General features: G+C 35.6%; 1 protein-coding gene and 1 pseudogene across 2 annotated transcripts in view; one reads left to right on the forward strand and one right to left on the reverse strand.

Annotated features, from left to right (window-relative positions):
* Positions 1-19,026, reverse strand: part of Gmds (GDP-mannose 4,6-dehydratase) — a 643,159-nt gene that overhangs the window by 473,389 nt on the left and 150,744 nt on the right. The window lies entirely within an intron of this gene.
* Positions 3,024-8,016, forward strand: LOC124098647 (chondroitin sulfate N-acetylgalactosaminyltransferase 2-like; annotated as a pseudogene).

Genomic DNA, 19,026 nt, shown 5'->3' on the forward strand with positions numbered 1-19,026 from the left:
CACAACTCCCTATAATTTCTTCCCACTTTTTTAATTACCCCCTTGTTAATCCCTCTGTCAAGTCACTTGGTTTAACTTTCTGACACAAGCCCTGATACTGAGGTGGGGGCAGCTAGGCTGGTATGGGGAATAAGAGGTAGCTCTGCCAGTTTCAGAGTAGCTAGGCTGACTTCATGCCAGCCAATTCTTTAGCAAGGCCATACTATTTACATACTATTAAAAAAGCATTCCATTTATATTTCTATAAACTTTCCAATAACTCCATCAGGTAGGTATTATTATTATCTCTGTGTTATGTATAATAAAACTGGAGCACAGAAAGTTAAATGGCCTGTCCAAGGTTACAGAAGCCAGCAAGTGGCAAATGAAGATCAGGGCCCAGAACATCTAGCTCTAGAGCCCATAGTCTGAACCACTAATATACTATTTATTGCCCTAGAGGTCTCTTCTCTGAAATTCTATTTAGAGCCCAGAAATAGCAAACCGAGTAAGAAACTTTAGCATATAAAATATGAGTGTTGGTAGTGGGGGAGCCTGGGATAGAAGGTCCGTAGGAATTCTCTGTATGTTCTTCTCAATTTTACTGGGGACCAAAAACTGCTCAAAAAATAAAGTTTTTTAATTTGTTTTATTTTTAAAAATAAATAAAATGTAGGTGAAAACACTATTAAAACTTATCTTTATTACAGACTGATATAAATCTCATAATAAATAGATATGGAGGAAAACAAATCAAAATACATTTACAAATTAATGAAAAGTGAGGTTCTTGAAGAGAAGACAGAAGTGATATTTTACCTCTCTGGGTTTCAGAAAAGGCAGGGAAACTATTCAATCCATCAATCAAATAATAAGTGGATTTGAATCAAACCAAAGAAAGGAAAGTATAATGTGAGACATTCATAGTTACATATATGTCCAGGTCTAAGGAAAGGGGAGCTGTCTGTGTGTTAAAAACTAGACAGCTTCCAGTGCCCACAAGCCTAAGGTGCATTGTTTCAGGGGAAGGAAGTGAGAGAGAAAGCTAAAAAGATCTTAGGCCACTTGGGCCTAGGAGTACTTGAGTCCTGGCTGAGCAGAAGCACAGGAGAATGGAAAGTACTGAGAGAAGTGGCTCTCGTGTGATGGCTTCTGAGAAAATGATGAAAAGGGTGTTTACATATGAAAAGTTTGGCAAGATTTCAAATATGCTTTTCAAATGTTTTCAACAGAGGAAAATTATTCAATTTTACTCCAGAATTAGGATTACAAGTCAGTAACTCAGACACAACCAAAGTGAACACATATAAAACTGCTCCAAAATTAAGAAATATCTGACAATATCAAAGAATGCATGCAAACTAGAAAGCCTGGAACTGGAACCATTCTACCACATTAAAGACAAAAATAATTCACTCAAAAATCACTAAATACCCACCAATTTCAGGTACCACAGGAATCTTTGGGGATAAAATTTATCTACGTAATTTATTTGTAAAAAAAAATTTTGCAGTTTTTTTTTTTTGATAAATACACACATAGTAAAATTGTTACTATAGGCAAACCAGTTAACATATCCATCATTTCACTGTTACCCCTTGACTTTGTATGGCAGAAGCATCTAAAGTTTACTCTTCAAGCAAAAATCTCAAATACAACTCTAAATATACTGAATAGCAATCTCATGTTGTATATTAGATACGTAACTTATTCATCTTCCACATCAGCATCACAATCAATTTTTTAAAATAATATATAATTTGCAAGAAATAGTAACATTAAAGCATATAATTGCTATCATTGCCATGGTTCCTCAAAGTGTTACAGGTGGTCAAAAATATACTTTTTTTTTTTGACAGAGGGATTGAAACCAGGGTTACTTAACCATTGAGCCACATCCCCAGCCATTTTTATATTTTATTTTTAGACAGGATCTCAGAAATTTGCTGAGGTTGACCTTGAACTTGTGATCCTCCTGCCTCAGTCTCTCAAGCTGCTGGGATTACAGGTGTGAGCCACTGGGCCGAGATGAAAGGAATACTTTCTATACAGGCAGTGATATGCTAAAATAGATCTTAAACTAGATGAATAAAATTATATGCCAGTTTCTTCTCAATTATATAATCCCTAAAGATTATTATCAAAGTACACCTGTGTTCCAATGGTGGTAGGTAACTTTCTCCAAGTTAAATTCACACTTCCTCAAAATAAACTATTTAGCAAGTTAATTCATGAAAAAAAATGGCTTTAACTCCATTATCAGTAATTAAGCAAAAGGCAGTCTTTTATATATGAAATATATGTTAAATGTGATAAAACAAAGATATACTTTCTAGGGAAGGGGGAAGTACAGAATAATATGAATATATATATCCAAGCATCTTATTTAATTTTATTTATTATTTCACAAGCATAGACCATGATCACAAACAGTCTATAATGTTTCTATCCTTTTCTATTACTATCATATCTACAGAAAAGAAAACTATAAATATAAAATGATAAATACCTTGTCCAAGCACACTCATCTAGGAAATAAGAGAGTTTGGCCTTAAATCCAGACTTAAGAGCCATGCTTTAAAAGCCTTCCCTACACTGCCTCTTGCTAAAAGAAGCCTAGCTAGGGGGATGATACAAACTCTAGCTCAAACTGTCTGGTGATTGCTAAAATATGATCGTAACTCAGAGAGTAGAAACTTGGTTTATTGTATCATGCCTTTCCTAGTGGGAGGATGGGGAGGCTCTATGAGGTTTTCCATACCTCATTCCTTAGTCAGTCATCTGTATCTACCCAGTACCTACATGCCGCCACTATGTTAGGGACTCAGAAATGCAGTCTCCAGGACAGAATCTGGCACCCCTTTTGTACCATGGACCACTGGCCATCTAGCCTATGGATGCTTTCTCACAATAGTGTTTTTAAATGAAATTAAGTTATATAACATTATAATGGAAGTAAATTATACTGAAAAGCAATTATCAAAATATTTTGAAAAACAAGTTCATGATATAGTAATATAGGTCCTCTAAGATCTTGCAGTTCAATGGAAAATGTCACAGGAGCAGAGCTGGAAAGGTAATGGAATATACTACCTAGAAATACTCCTTTATATAAGTTCATACACATTATCAACACTAAGACCACCAGAGGACAAAAGTCACATGATCTCAAAAAAAGTCTCTGAATTTCCCTGTGGCTCTCTAATCCAGAGGATTATTCAGGGTCAATGCTTTTGACCTCCTCAGCACTACTAGGACTTCCTTGACCTTGGCATCTAAGACTCCACATTTACCTGTACCAGTTCTTCCCATCCCCACTATTTCTACTATGTTCCTTCCAGAATTGTTCTTCCAACTTCTTTTTTTCTTTGTCCACATGTTGAACATGTTGTCCAAGCTGGTCTCAAACTCCTAGATTCAAGGGATCCTTCCCCCTCAGCCTCCTGAGTAGTTGGGACTATAGGTACACACCTATCTCATCCTCTGATTTCTGAACACAGACATATCCAAGAGTTTCCTATCAGAGTGTGCACCACAGAACCGATACCTGATGGAACAGTGCCTGGTAAATTCTTGACTGGCCTTCAGATACCATCTCCCATGAGCAAACACTGCAGTTACTTTTTTTTTTTTAGTTGTTGTTGAACACAATACCTTTTATCTATCTATCTATCTATCCATCCATCCATCCATTTATTTATTTGTGGTGCTGAGGATTGAACCCAGCACCTCACAAGTGCTAGGCGAGCACTCTACCACTCAGCTACAATGCCAGTCCTGCAGTCACTCTTTATGTATTATTTTTTAAATGTAAAATATCTCATATGTCCTTGTTTTTCCTCACTTATGCTTATCCACAGAAGCTATATCCTTGCTCCAGAAATGACTTTCTTGTCCCAAAACACAACAGATTCCTCCCAAGCAGAGACAAAGATCTCTATCTTTCTAGTGCCTTCCTCTGCCCATTGTTCACATAAACATAGATGTTCTGAAGAATCTTTTTCCTGGCAAGCATACTCTACCAATCCCATTCTAGATGTTCACTGGGTCAAAACCAAATCTATATACCTCAAATCCTAAATTCCTCATTCAAGGGCCTATAATAGCCAAATTGGGTATTTCTAGGACATAGCAACTAGTGAATATGAGTGTTTCTATACAGATTTTTAGGGTTCTTATCTTAAGAAATCCTTTATTCCATCAGCATAATGGCAATGAGGGTCAGGCCTGAGTGAGGCACTCCATAATTCCTTTTCCTGAATCCATCTTCCCTAATGGATAATTAATTTCTTGTATATATTTGTATTAACCACATAGCTACTTCACACATAACATGAACTCAATAAATGTTGAATGAGTGAAAGAAAAACAAAGTAAATACACAATACTGATAATATGTCAAAGACTGCATCTCTAGCTAAGAAGAAACGTTACATTTTCTTCAACTATTAAAATGATTCTGAAAAAGCTATGAAAAACAAGAACACATGAGATACTTTACACTTAAAAAATAATAAACCCCAAACTTCTTTCGGCCACCTGCATAGGCATATTTGAAATTTCTAAGGGAGTAAAATGGCAAGTGATGGTGAAGAATGAATATCAACTGAAGGTGATCAGTCACAACCTGTTTATTCCTGTTTCTTATTTTGATTGTGAGGCACAGAATACACCCAGCCTCACTGTCTTCATCTCTAAAATGCTGACACTACCATCAGGGCCACAAAAGAGAGAGAAGGGGCGGGGGGATGATGGTAAAGTCTGCTGTCAATCTGCAGAGCAACTCTTTGTTAAGGAAGAAATCCACATGAGTTGGAAGGTCCATGCCAGGTAGGAAGATACATGTGCCTGGTTCTCCATGTGTTTGCTGTGCTTGTTCAGCCATGAATACACTTTACTTTTCAGACATTTAACTTCTCTTTCACACAACAGGAAGCATAATGCTATAGGAATAACCACTGTCAATATCATTTTTAATTATCAATAATTTATGAACTATTTAAAAAGCAAAAATTTTTTTCTTACAATTTAGATCCTCTAAAATGTTCAAAATCTTTACAATATGAACCTTTCTTTACCCCAACTCTCAATATTATAGTTCTTCAAAGTTCTAATTGTTTCTTTATAACCATTTTTGCCATTTTTTTTAAAGAGAACTGATCAAATGTGGAAATAATACTGCTCCAAAATATGCTGAAAGTTCCAATTCTCTCCAAGATATTAGGAGCATGACCTGCAAGCTCTGGTTTCAGACCAGCAGGGAGTGGATTTTGAGAGTTATGGTTTTGTTTTCCAGTGACCAATCTCCGCAAACTGAAGTTTAAGGAAAGATACTGGAAGTCATCCAAAATCAATCTTCTTTCAATTTCATCATTTTAGGACAAGGAGTAGATCCTTCACACTGCATGGAACAAAATCAATAAACGCCAAAAACAACAGGCATGGCTCTTTCAAATCATTTCATCAGAACTTAGCAGAGGCAAACACAATGAAGTATCTGTAAGCTACTAGAATAACATTTTCAGTCTGTTATTCACTGTGCTATAATCTGAACTCCATCTTCCTGATCCAAATGCCATTTCAATATTTGAAATTGCTATAGCTGGTAAAATCACAAACACATCTGTGAATTTCTATCTGCTTAAATCAGATGAGTATGTGACCTTTTTCCATCTCAGACTCAGATATTCTGCATTAATATACTGTTTTATTTTTGCATGTATTCTTTTATGCATCTGAGACTCAGTGACCCTTCCTTAGAAATACCAACTAACAGTTTTGCTTTCAACACTGGAATGTTTAGATTAGACAGTCAGTGCACAGGGGAAATTAATACAGCCCCCACCTGCCACAACTCACGGTAACTTGTGCAGTGTCACTCTTGTGCAAAAGACACCAGAGTACCTCGGGGACAGTGCTGGATTAAGGAGGCACCTTTTCTAAACATGTCTAGTTACTCTTCATCACTGACAAATCCAGGAGCATCAACCTCCAGCTAAATCACTCAGCAGATGCATGGGAAAGTAAAGTATTTAGTGTTCAAAAAGTTGTAGTTTGCTTAAAAGGTTGATTTTTAACTTATGTTTATAAAATGGTACCTCAGATTCTGATCCTAAAATATTTCAGTAAGTAAAATTTGCAAAACAATATCTTCAGTTTCTTGATGTGTGGAATGGGCTGCTGAGGCAGCAGCAGCACTGGTGCTCAGGGTGCTATCCAGGTGTGTCAGCTGCCCAGAAGGCAGCAGTAGCTCTGTGAACATGGTGCACAGAATAAACAAGTGCCAAAGTCGCTGCAAATGAATTTTATAGATTTGATTGTCTTATTCTGGATATCAGGAAAATAATACAGGAAGTATACTTAATTTTCCATTTCTCCAATTAATTATGACTACGAAAAAAGGAAACTTTTTAAACGACAGTGAAATTCATTTTGATTCCTTTTATGAAACTCCTGATTTTGTTTTTAATTTTGCTAAACATATAAATAAGCAGCTTATCTTGTTGAGCAAATGCACATTGATAAGAATGTCTAAAAGAGGGGCTGGGGTTGTGGCTCAGTGGTAGAGCACTTGCCTAGCATATATGAGGCACTGGGTTAGACACCCCCCCACACACCACATTAAAAAAAAAAGAAAAAGAAATACTAAATAAAGATATTGTATCTATCTACAACTTTAAAAAATATTTTTTTAAAAAAAGAAGAAGAAGAAGGGTGTCTAAAACAGGACTGATCTTCATACCTGGACCCACTGACGACTGTTGGGACTCACTTTGCTCTGCAGTTTGGTATTATTTATGTATATCTTTTGTTATGTGCCACTAAGACTAATGGAAATGAATCTCTACCTGGTGTTTTTTGGGGAAAATTAAGGTAAAGAGTATTATTAAACCCTCACAGGGAGCAAGAACAACATCATAACAAAAAGGAAACCAGTTTGAAACATCAAAACAAGAATTACAAGAAATGAGTGAGAAGATGACATCATTGCAAGAGAGAGAATATGGGGGTCAATGGCATAGGTTCTCAAGGCAACGAAGAGCAAGCACATAGTAGTGTTTTAAGATGTCTCCATTCCAAGATTGACAAAATTAAAGTTAGCATAGGAGCCAAAGTATCCAGTGAGTATGGGGTCATTCGCTTTAAATGTTCTACCTTATGAAAGTACTTCAATAAATACTCAGTTGGAAATGTCTCTTTCACAATCCTCAAGAAAAGTCAGTTAGGATTTTTTAAAAAAATTAATTGATAGAAGTTACTGAAGCTGGCTTGGAGATCATTGATAATCTTGATGATGAAGATGATGAGTCCCCTTAGAGAGAAACTTATATTTAATGAAAATTTCTTCATAGAAGCTTATGATTGCACCTACAGAGAGAAGGAAACACAGTATGAATTCTTCTTAAGAAAGCAGACCTTATGAAATAGACAAGCAACCCTCTTCTGCCCTTTTTGATGTCTCCTGAAAGTGAAGAGTGAGATGACTGACATTAATCAATTATTAATATCAATTATTAATTATTAATATCACTGCATCACTTGCCAAAAGAACTGATGCATTTGAATGGTTTATGTAGAACTTCAGGGATATTTGTATTCATCAGGACAAGATGATTCATCTTATAGTGGTGAGTTTTGGATAGTGGTCTATCTAAAGTCAAGTCTATCCTAGAATCTTTCACAAGTGAATATAATTTCCACAATTACACTTTGGTCTCACTGAATATAGAATATAATCATGAATAAGAACTAAATGTGGGTGTCTGAGCTTGGGACAAGAGAGATGTCTTGATGTTTTTCTGTAAAGTTGACATATATTTCTCAGCCAAATTCCTTAACATTTGCCAGTTAAATGTTGAGCAAGGTAAAAAGGTGTTTTACCCTGCGGCATTCAGTCTTTACAATCCTGATGTGGTTTATGCCAACCAGGATATGCTACCACCTGTGGAGCAACAGCAGTCAAACTTTTACCCTGTCATTATGAAAGGCTCTTCTTTATGTTTGTTGTCCAAGGAGAAAACAAAGTTTCATTTTTAAAGTTATTTTTTAAAACTTTCGAAAAATACACTATAGAAATAATTATACTGAAAACACCAAAATCACCCTTCCCTTGAAAATTCTTTCTAGCCCTCCCCCTACATAAATATATACATACCTATTTATTTACATGAATGAACAAATGTCCATTTTGATCTTTGCTGTTCCATTTGGTGCCAATTTAGAATGTGCACTCATGTTGGGGCACTATCTTTTAGCTATTATATACTATCAACATCATAAGCAACTAAATTTCACACAGGAAATATTAAATAATGGGAAAAGGCAAAGATGGGCTTTAGGTCAATAATAGCTGGATTAGAAGGTCACTTCTCTCTCACTCATTGGATATTTGATCTTAGGTTTTCAAGGTTGAAGAATTTAAACTGCTAATATTCAACTTTTGGAGGGCTATAAAATAGTAATTTATATGCCTCGACCAAATAATAGCAGCCTCAATGTTCCATAAAAATTGAAATAATATCCTCCTAGTTAACACAGTCATGCAGAAGTCTCACAAAAACTATTTCATTATCTTTATTAAAACTTTATTTATAGCCAGACATAGTGATACACACTTGTAATCCCAGGTACTCAGGAGGCTAAGGCAGGAGGATCTCAATTTCAAGGTCAACCTAGGCAACTTAACAAGATTTCTCAAAATAAAAATCAAAAGGCCTGGGAATGTAGCTCAGTGGTAGAGTGCCCCTGTTTCAATCCCCAGTACTTGGGAGGAGGGGGGCTTTGTTTATCAAGTGTCAATGTAGGATGTCAGATTCTCAGTAAGATACCCTTGTTCTATTTTTTTAACTTAAGAAAAAGATAATGGTAAAATGAGGATTTCTACAGAAAAAAAATAAAATTTACAACAGAGAAATGTGCCATAAGAACTCTACAAATGTTAGCTCTGGTCATAGGAAAACAAGTCTTCATACTGCTAAGGTCCCAGTCCTGTGAGTTACAAGATATCCTCTCTGGACAGCTCAGCAGGATGGCCTATCCTTTTTCCCAAATGGTCAGACAACAAAGGAGGGACCACAAGAGAGCCACTGCAGGCAATAGCACCTCTGCTCTGGATCCCTCAGACCACCTCCTGCTTGTCTGTTCTGGAGACCTCCCCTCAAGTAATGGTTTGGAATCAACTCTGCAGCTTTCTCTCTGGCAGCCCAGAGGGCCAAAACTGCTAGTGTTTCAATTTTAGCAAAAAGATCAATTACACTCCCCCAGTCCACAGTCCAGGCCATAATGTACCCACTCACTTTTGCAGGACTAACAGTCTGCATCTGAACAGGGCCCTCTTCTCTCTTCTTACCGGCATTCACTATGAGAAATTCCCATTATTTCTATTGCTTTCAATGAAGTCAAAGTCCAGAACTGATGATAAGCTTGTTCCTGAGGCCTCCCCACTCCCTCCCTGGAGCAAAATGATTTCTGCATGTTCATTCACAAAAGTGGGCTCTTACATATCACTCACTTCAAAATGATCTGAGTTCCAGAAGCAGTGATAGCAAGTAGGACATGGTGTAACTAACCCAATGTCCAGCTCAACCTCACCACTGTCACACTTTTAGGAGATTTAGCCACAAAGGGGCATAACATCCTACCTATGAAGAAAATTATGCCCAGAAATAACATACAAAATAAAGAAAACAAAAAACACTTGATAAAACATGTGTTCCCTACCTTACACACACACACACACACACACACAGAAAATCTGTGTACTTTACATGAATGCTTCACTTGATTAGCATTAACCATAGGTTTCATCTCTGGCCACTTCCTTTGATGAACCTCGAATATTCTTCACAATTATAGAAAGTCACACATGCTAATGCTACATACTCCTACTCTTTCCTTACCAAACTGCTGCTCTAATCTTGCTTTCTGAGTTCTGATGACTTTGGCTCCAAGGAACAAGAGGCTACAACAGGAAGGTACACTCAGCAGAAGAAACTGAAAGGTGAGTGTCACTGCTGGCCAGGTCATTGCCCTGCTCTGGCAGGACAGACACCACAGCAGCCCCTCTGTCAGTTCTCCCTACAGAATCTCAGGGTGCAAGCTCCCATCACCACACCTGCACATTACAATAAGGATAATAGTTTGTCATTGCTTAAAATCTCAACTTGAACTTTTGGAGTAAAAACAATAAAGTTGAATCCTAGTTCACCATTTTAAATCTTAAAATTGAAAAGGCTGTCTGAAAGCATCTAATTCAGTGTTTTTTAAACTGAAAGTGACAGCTATGGGTTGTGAAAGTAATCTGGTAAATGACACTTAAAAAAAAAAAGAAAATACTGCACATTTTAAGGGTGTGTTATTTTGCCAAACTTTTGTTTTTAATGCACACATGTGTGTGCTGCAATGGTTTATGAAATATATTTCTTACTGTGGATTACAGGGAAAAAAATGTTTGAAAACGTTAATCTCACTCAATATCTTCATTAGACAGATAATAAAATTGAGCCCCAATATGGTTAAAAGACTTTGTAACAAATTACAAAATTTGTTATTGGCAAGAACTCATAGCTAATTAATTATTCTTTATACCAAGATATCTCCTTAAAAATGTAAATTTTTTTAAAAAAATCCCAACTAAACATCATCATTCATAAACAAAGAAGGGAGATGTGTGCAAATTTTTCAGAGAATTTACTGTAAATAACGTAAATAATTTCTTAAAATCACTTGGCAAATCTGGGCTTTAAGGATAAAATCAGACAGTGTAGTTAGAAACCAGGGATTGTAACTTTAAATCAGTATAAATTAGATACCTTTAACACACAAAGACTACCAATGTCAGACATTTAATGCTAATATCCTCTTTCATCATACCTACCTTACAGGTTCATCCACACAACTTGAGCCTAAAACAAGCCCATATCATCCAAATTAATAGAGAATCTTCCAGCTAAGGAAGATCCTACTGTGCAAAAGTGGGATCTCTAATTATGAAGTAACCCATAATTTTTCAAGTATCATAGTAGCCTAAAGAAAACACAAAAACCATAGATACATCTTGAGTTATTCTAATGAATTAAATAAAATGGGCAGTAAGCTTAAGACCCAAAAACAACTATTTAGGAAGAAAAAAATCAAATCAAACTCATGACAACTGAAATGCCCCTTCAGAGTATTAACCACACAACTTTTCTGACACTAGCTAATTCTAACTGCTTTGAAATATTGGCCTAAACACCTTCCAGACGGGTAGGAGTTGAAGGCCATGTCTATACCTCAGAAAGCTAATTTTGTCTTGATTTTATAATAAAGTCTCTGATTTCTCACAGGTCTTCATGTCACTTGAGTATTCTTAAAGTAACTATAGTTTATTGGGCAAGTCCATCATCAAGTAATTTTAAAATTACAGTATATTTATCATTTGCTATTGATTCCTGACAGATACATTGAAGTGGAGGTCTATTTTTACCAAAACATTCTAGGTAATTGGGGGAGTACACATTCCAATGTCCCACATTACCAGAAATTATCGTAGCTTGAAAGGAAAGAAAGACCAAAGTTAAAATAAACAATATTCAAGATATAAAGAGTCATGAGTCGGGCATAATTGTGTATTTCAAGGACAGTTCTGGGTATAGAAAACCAAATTAACAAATATTTTACCAAAAGCTCTCTATATGCAAAAATACAAATGTGGTAAACTTTATATTTTAGGCAAATGCAGGTAACTTTCCTGGCTAAAGTCTCAAGTCTGATTATAAAAGTTACACTTGATCATGTGTGGCTTAACCTTTCCCTCCACCCTTCTAGATACTGTTCATATTGATTTACATACTTCCAAATACCTATTATATCATATAGAGACACTATGTTTCTGGGTTTTCGTGCTTTGGTTGAAGGGTTCGATCATGTAAGCTATGATAAACTAGTGAGCACAAGGCAGGCTCATAAACAATGCCTTTTACATCAATGACTTGGGCTCACATGTGAGGAGCTGCTTATTTGTTCAAGTGGCAGATGCAGATTCAATTTTCCAATCTCTAAAATAGCTCCCAGATTAGTCAATTACCCTTCATTTCACAGCAAATAGCTATAATAAAATAATCCAAATAAAATTCTTGAATTAAACTTTCCAAAAGTCAGAAGGCTGGTTTACATATAATTTGAGCAAACCAAAGAGGGCCATCCCCTGCATCAGAGACTTTCTAACACTATTAAAACACAAAGAACTAGCCTTGCAATTAGTCACATAAAACCATAATCAAATTCAGCAGACGGCTCCCATTTTGCTTTTTGTCTCTTTCCAAGTATCTGTAACATGGATCTTACTATTTTCATTATTCGTTTTTGTTTTTTTCTTTTTTGCCTCCTGAACCACCTACAGATTTTTAGCTTAGCATCATCAAACTTGTTTTCTAAGTCAAGTAATTCTAACATTTCATCTTGAATTATGAAAATTGCTCTTCAATTATCTGCCTATGCACCTTATCTAACAACTTTTTAGCAGTCATATGTTCTTTCTCCTAACTTATCTTACTTTTGCATATGTCCGTCTCGTCAGAACAGAAAAATTTACCATGAAATTTCAACGTTTGTGAAGTCAGACAAAGCTGTACTCAAATCTAAGATCTCTCACCTTCACTTATTAATTCTGTGGTCTGAAGACACTTACAAAACCTCTCCGAGTTTGTCTTCTAGCCAACAAAATGAGGACTATAATACAGATTAAATGAAATTATTAAATAACATGTGCATGCTACTCTTAGCATGGAGTGGCCCACAGTGAGGGATCAGTGGTCATGCTGGTGCTATTCTTACTTCACAGGCTTTGTTTCATCCAATCACATGAAAATGACATTGTCCCAAAGACATGATCCTCTTCTTCCACAGATGAAACCTGGAAGAATGGTGTATTAACAGAGAGTCCAAAGCAATTTCTGCAGTCCCATTCATCCAGCAATTGTGCATCATAAGGCAATATCACTTTCTGTCTATACCCTGGTCTACCCACAATCTGTCAGAATCTACAAAACTTCTACCTGAGTCCCCTTTCCATTCTCCATCTCTCCACTAACAGCAACACTTCTTTAGCTCTAAGATACAACAAGAAGCATATAGTCTCACAACAAAAAAAAATCATGGCCCAGTATCTTTGATTCCCATCATTCTAATATGATACAGAAACTTTACTATGATCCAAGCCTTTCAAGGCAAACTGCAAGGCAGTGCCCCTAATATTAGTCAGGAGAGAATAAACAACCAAGAGCAAGCAGCACTCTGTTGTTCTTCCCAGAGCTGCTGTTTCTGTGGCTGCCTCACAGACTCCAAAACCTCCTTAGTAGTAGAGAGGCTGCTTCCCAGCATTTACATTCTTTTCAATTCATAGAATAGACATTTTACAAAAAGTTGTTGATAGACTTTATTCTGGCTGTGCACATCAGTTAAATGTGTTTTATTTCCCTTTTGGGTTGTGTGCTGGCAGAGAATAATACAATGAAGAGGTGGCAGTGTACATTTCCAGGCCCTTTATGGCCATGATTATGAAAGAACTGCTTTGACAAAGAATGTCCAGGCTGACTATAATGGTTTTCCTTTTTACTACATTATTGTTGCCATGTGTTTGCTGCTGTCTGGAGTAAAAAAAAAAAAAAAAAAAAAAAAAAAACTCTGAAATATTTGTCTGTCCTTCATAGACTCAAGAGTTTCCATAAGAGAAATCACTTGGAAAATCACACTATTTCTCCAAATAAAATATTAACATAAAAAACTTGTTGAAATGTTGAGCTAAAATACTAAAGAATTATTACCACAGATGTAATTTATGAGGATCTGAGTGCCTGAGCCTCATAAGGGCTTTTTCCATTCCCACTATAGGCACATGTTTGGTGTTGTTCTTCACACAACTCTGACACTGCTAGCCAGAATGAACTTATTTGGGGGATCCTGAGAAGTTCTGGCAAGATAGATTAGAACAAGGAGAGGTGTTGTGATTCAATCTTTGAGTAAAAGGACATTTAGTAAGACAATAGCCAGCCCTTATTAATCTGTTTTAATAAATTAAAATTTCTTTTCTCATGAAAAATGTAAACAGTTCTTTCTTCCTGGTATCCTAATTGTTGATTTATTGCTTTGAGCTTAAGAAGTGGGCCTTGAAATGTAACAAGTGACCAGTGGTGATAATACTCTCTAGTATAGGAGGGCTGGTCCAACTTTAGGAAAATAAATAATCTTTGGATATCCCTGAATTCTCTCTAAATTCAATCTTAGTGGAAACATTCTCATTAAGAACATCTCTAACTGAAGATGAGGCTGAATTTGCATTTGGGTTCATCTTCACTTTTCAAAGGACAAACAGCTGTGTTTATCCTCACTGCCTAAAAACAGTAGGTACTTAATAATGGTATGCTAATTGAAATACATATGGGTTAGCACTTAGCCGTAACCAATATTAGGATACCCTGAGTCCCACTGTTTCTTTTATGAAAGCGCAAAATAAATATTGAACTTTTAATTATCCCAATATAACCCTCTCTGCCTATTCATTATTATATATTATCAACATCAAAAAAGTTTTTATTTTTGCCAAAATTTGAGAGTGAGTGAAATATTTATAATCGAGGTCAGAGTTTTATGACCCCAGGTTCTTAATGGAATTATTGTATAGACTCCACTAACATATTTTATTTATACAAGTAATATTATGGGTTGGACTATAACATCCCCCAAAGGCTCAAGTGTTGAAGGCTTGTTCCCCAATACAGCAATGTTCAGAGGTGGGTCTTTTAGGGAAGTGATTCATTCAAGAGGGCTTTCATTTCATCCATGGATAGATGGGTTCATATTTGGTGGCATTATGGGGAGGCAGTGAAACATATAGCAGATGGGGCTTAGTTAAAGGAAGTAGATTCCCAAGGGAAGGGTGTTTCTTATCCCAAGCAACTTCCCCACACCCACAACCCTCCCTCCTTGTCTCTACACACACACACACACACACCTACCTCTCTCTCTCTGTCTATCTCCCCCCCCCCTTCTTCCCTCTCCTCGGGGCCAACATGAAGGGAATAGCTTTCTTCTGCCACAGCTTTCTGATGATGATGTTTCCATATTGCCACAGGTCTAAAAGCAATGGAGCCAGCTGCCCCTGACCTGAAACCTCTGAAACCAAATAAGAAATTAACTTCCTCTAAGTTAATTTCTCAGTTATTTTGTCACAGCAATGAAAAGTTCACTAATATACAAGTGAGGTTTTCATTTTTCCTAACCCTACCAGAGCATAAAAAAGCTCTGGACGGGGTTGGAGTTGTAGCTCAGCGGTAGCCCGCTTGCCTAGCATGTGTGAGGCACTGGGTTCGATTCTCAGCACCACATACAAATAAGTGAAAATAAAAGTCCATCAACAATTTTTAAAAAATATTTTTAAAAAAGCTCTGAACTTGAGAGTTAATTACTAGCTCATCTATTTTACTTGTCTGCAAAGTATTATAACCTTACTTAGATTAGAACAGACAGAAGACAGATGGGTTAGAAAGAAAATTAAAATGAGAAGTAGATGGACATAATAAAATGCTGTACTTGGAGTATGAACCTTAAAATGAGAATGTCTTAGAAACAACAACAACAAAAATGCAGTAAAGATCAGAGTATGGGGTATATGGAAGGTATTCAATTAATGCTTCTAGAAATGACCTATATGATTCATTTGTAAAAGCAAAGACTGACTAATCCCTACCTTACCTATAAAATGGCAATAATAATAATAATCTGCTTTGCCTGCATTACAGGATTGGTATTAAAAGAGATAGAAAACCAAATAGCAAACCATAGAGCACCAGTCCTTCCTATCAGTCATATCCTGCCTGAAAATCCTTCCAGGCTCACACATTCTTCCAGCCTTCAAATTTCTTAAGTTAAAAGCTTTGGGTTATAATAAACAAATAATACCTGCTTTCCAATTTTTGCAAGACTAAAATTTTCTTTTATTTCCTTAAAATTAAATACATTGCTATTGATTCTGGAAACAGCACATAAAGAAGACTGGTCATTTCTGATGATAACCTGATTCTAGAGATGGAAAATTTCACCTAGGAGCAGAAGAAAATTCAGGCCTTGTGCCACTACTAAGTATAGCTTATGTTGGCATATTCTTTTTCTTTATCCCATTCCCAAGAGAGCTGAAACTAAGAATGTGATAAGCTGGTATAAGGTGCTGGTAGCACATGAGAAATGGAAAGGCCAAAGGAGAGTCTAAACTGTGAAAACAAGCATGTCAGTCTAGGACCTTCTTCCTTTAAGCTTCATAGAGGGAATGTGTGCCAAGGGAGGCAACTGATTGAAAAGTCATTATTTGATTTCTCTTAATCATTAAGTCACTTGATGAACATTCACTGAATAGATATTGTGTATAAACCACCATATAAAAGGCCAAAGATAATACTGACACCAAATAAAAACACTCTTATTCCTCTATTAACTTTTTAGGTAAGTTTATAATAAATTGATGAGGCATGATAATGAATCACATGAATATATGGTTCTCAAACATTTTCCCAGTCTCTAACTTTAGGCCACTTGGCTGGGGCCAGATCTCAAGGAAATCAAATGTCATACTTAGGTATTTTCACAGAGAAACTACTGAAGGATTGTGAGTAGCAACATAATTAGCCTAAACCTAATTTTCTACTAAATTTGGGGAAAAAAATAAAAGTCAACTAGGACACTATAACAATAGCTCAATTTGTGAGATGAGGAAGCAATAGCACCAGGAATCAGAACAATAGCATAGGGAATGAAAAATGAATGCTTTAGATTCTCAAAGCAGAGGAGAATTTCCAGCGACATAAAAAAGCTACAAAAGAAAAAGGGAGATTATGTAGCAAGAAAACGAGAGGGAAAGTGGATGGGAGGAGCATAATGCCAAAGCAGAAGTAAAACAGAAAAGATGTGAAAAGAGAGCTCTCATTAGAATATACTTTTTCCCTGAGTACCTGGTTATTTTCTACTATGTGCTGCTCATTGCCCTTGAAAAATTACAGTTGGGTCTTACTTGTGATAATTCTCTCCAGAGAATAATTTTGGTAGCTCCTGCAGGAACTTAAGGGTTCTACAAGTTCCTAAATTCCTAAAACAAATCCTGTTTTAAAGGTTTGTGAACCACTCATGCAATATTTATTGGAATTAAAATATGTTTGAGGGCTTACATGTGGTTACACCTTCTCAGGAATTCCTCTCCATCTCTGCTCTGCTTAATACCAAAGAAATTTTCCTGAAAACTCTGGAGTTGGAAAGAGAATTTATAACTAATGCAACCTGAAGATGAAGCCCTTTGGTATTTTTTTTGTCCTTTTCATCACATAGGATTCTCAGAAATGAAGTTCCAGATGCCAAATGGAAAAATGCCCTCAGGATGAAAACAGCCTGAATATGTGCCTGGCCTTCCTTCTTCTCCGTATTTGCCTGATAATGGCTCATTACCTTATTAATTCTTTAATTATTTTGAAGATTTTTATAGCCTGCATTTTTTAGTTATTTACAAGAGATAATTTGATTCAAATAATCTAGCCTGCAATATTTCTGGATGTGGGACAAAACACTTGAATTCAAATCTCTAAGCACAATAAGTATTGTGGTCAACTAAAGAAATAACCAATCCCAAATATTTTGGCAATAAGTAGGGAACAAGTATAAGAAATTCCTATACTTGGAAAAAAATAAATATTTGCAAAACTGAGATTAACATATTCATTTGATAGTCATAAGCAAAGTTATTTACCACTTAGAACTGTTATATGAGGCCAGTAATTAAAACAGAAAATACTCCTAATAATATACCTTCTAAACATCAACAAATCTCTTAAATTTTCAAAGTAATATTCAATCTGAATAAACAGGAGTAGATTTTAAAAACTCACAAGCATATAAAATTACCTACTGTACATTGCTTTCTAGAATTCCAATCTTAAGCTAGAACAACAAAAACAAACAAAAAAATCCTTGTTTCTCAGTTTTAAGTATGGCAATATATAAAACCAAAGGTTTTGGAATGATACGTTGATTTATACTAATATAGGTTCAAATTAAAACAAATATTTTAGAATATCTGAACTCTTACTGTTTATAATGTCAAAAATATAATTTTAACAATCCCCTAAATCAAAAGTAGAATATGTTCAGAATATCAAAGAAGGATCTAGCTGAAGTTTCAAGGTCTCATCACTTATTAGTTCAAACTATCAGCCTAACAGAACTAAAAGGAAAAATGACACTATATTCATTATGTAATTTAAGTATAAAACACTGCCATGATAAATATTTGGAAATTCCAAGCTTTTATAAAAGCACACTTTATGTACAATATCAGCATTCATCCCTTAGGCTGTACAATGTAGACTGCCTCTGGGGGGAATTTATCTCATTTCATTTTCATTCTACATTCCACTTTTGAGTTGCCAACTAAATTGCTTCTTGGTTTATAGTATAGAAGACTTCATAATGTTTAGTTGGAATTGCTTACTTTTAAAGTATGCTGATAGAAAACCCAATGTGGTCTAAAATATCCTCACCAGATGTTTGGATAGATGTGAAACCAACATGTATCAAAAAGAGATCCAAAATACCACTAGCTATATAAAACACTGGCTCATATATTTAACAAGTTCAGCCGATCAAAACACATTAAAACTCTTCAGGAAAAATGAATTTAGCTCTTGCATTTTCCATTATTAGTACTCAAATTCTATCCAGTTTTTTAAAAACTATCAGAATTTCAATAAATGTCAAATAATAATAAGCTACAAATACAGTTTAAGTATATTTAATGCTACTGGACAGTGGGATAATTTGATATAGTCATCAAAACAGGTTTTCAAAAATCTAGGTCAGAAAAACAATAATTTAATTTTAACTTAACTTAGTTAAATTAGTTTAACTTAGCTAGCTTAGAACAAATAAAATGATAGACTTATTTCTTTCCACACCAGTTAAGCAACACCTAATATAAGATGTTTAATTCTGAGCATTACACCTTAAGAAGGATAAAGATAAATGGGACGT

The sequence above is a fragment of the Marmota monax genome, unplaced genomic scaffold (assembly GCF_021218885.2).
Source record: "Marmota monax isolate L192 unplaced genomic scaffold, Marmota_monax_Labrador192_F-V1.1 WCK01_AAM20220418_F8-fsc00029, whole genome shotgun sequence".
Taxonomy (NCBI): Eukaryota; Metazoa; Chordata; class Mammalia; order Rodentia; family Sciuridae; genus Marmota; species Marmota monax.